Source organism: Bos indicus x Bos taurus, chromosome 15 (genome assembly GCF_003369695.1).
Source record: "Bos indicus x Bos taurus breed Angus x Brahman F1 hybrid chromosome 15, Bos_hybrid_MaternalHap_v2.0, whole genome shotgun sequence".
Taxonomy (NCBI): Eukaryota; Metazoa; Chordata; class Mammalia; order Artiodactyla; family Bovidae; genus Bos; species Bos indicus x Bos taurus.
This window is the reverse complement of record NC_040090.1, coordinates 43,264,360-43,265,235: the sequence shown is the minus strand read 5'-3', so window position 1 is coordinate 43,265,235 and position 876 is coordinate 43,264,360. Positions and strand designations below refer to the sequence as shown.

Genomic DNA, 876 nt, shown 5'->3' with positions numbered 1-876 from the left:
TAAATGGCTGATGTCGATAGAGATGGCTCTATTGTGTCCATGTTTTGGAAACATCTAGTTGAGAGGATAAAAGAGATGTAACAGAAGCTTGATAAGGTAGGACAGAGGGAAAATGTGGTGAGCATTTATTGCTTCTGCCAGATGAACATTCCCTCCCTCTGCTTTTACCTATGGTGCTCACCACACCGTCCCTCTGTTTCTTTAATCTGTGGAATCTCCTCTAAGCACTTCTAATCTTTACATCTATCCCAGAAATTTTGACATTTTGTGATTTTATGTTTATTTAGTTGAAAAATATTGTCTTTTTCCTTTTGATTTCTCCTTTGTCAAATGGAATATTTGTAAGCATGCTGTTAAATTCCAAACATTTGGCTTTTTGCAGATATCTTTATGTTAATGATTCAGTTAATTTCATTGTGACCAAAAGACATACATTATATAGTCTGATCTTTTTTAATTATAGGCTTTTTATGGTCCAGAATATAGTCATTCTTGGTAAATGTTGCATGTGTGCTTGAACTGGTATGTTCTATATGGGTCTGTTTGGTTTGGCTTATTCATGTTTTGTTTCTGTTTCAGCTTGTGGGATCTTAGTTCCCTGACTGGGGATTGAACCCAGGCCCCTTGCAGTGGAAGTGCAGAGTCCTAACCACCGAACCACCAGGGAATTCCCCATTCATTTTTTCTATATTTTTAGTGATCTTCACCAAGTTGTTCAGTACTGAAAGGTGTTAAAACATGCAACTGCAATTGTGGATTTATCTAATTCTTCCTTCAGTTCTATCAGTTTTTTACTTCCTTTTTTGAGGTTCTGTTATTAACGGTATATACATTAGAACATATATACATATGTTCTCTCCTCTTGATGGGTTAATC

The 876-nt window shown here is 36.0% G+C and overlaps 1 non-coding gene across 1 annotated transcript; it reads right to left on the bottom strand.

Annotated features, from left to right (window-relative positions):
* Positions 1-594: 594 nt before the first annotated feature.
* Positions 595-667, bottom strand: TRNAG-UCC. Its single transcript has one exon. It is a non-coding gene; the product is annotated as a tRNA-Gly (tRNA).
* Between the last annotated feature and the right edge of the window lie 209 nt (positions 668-876).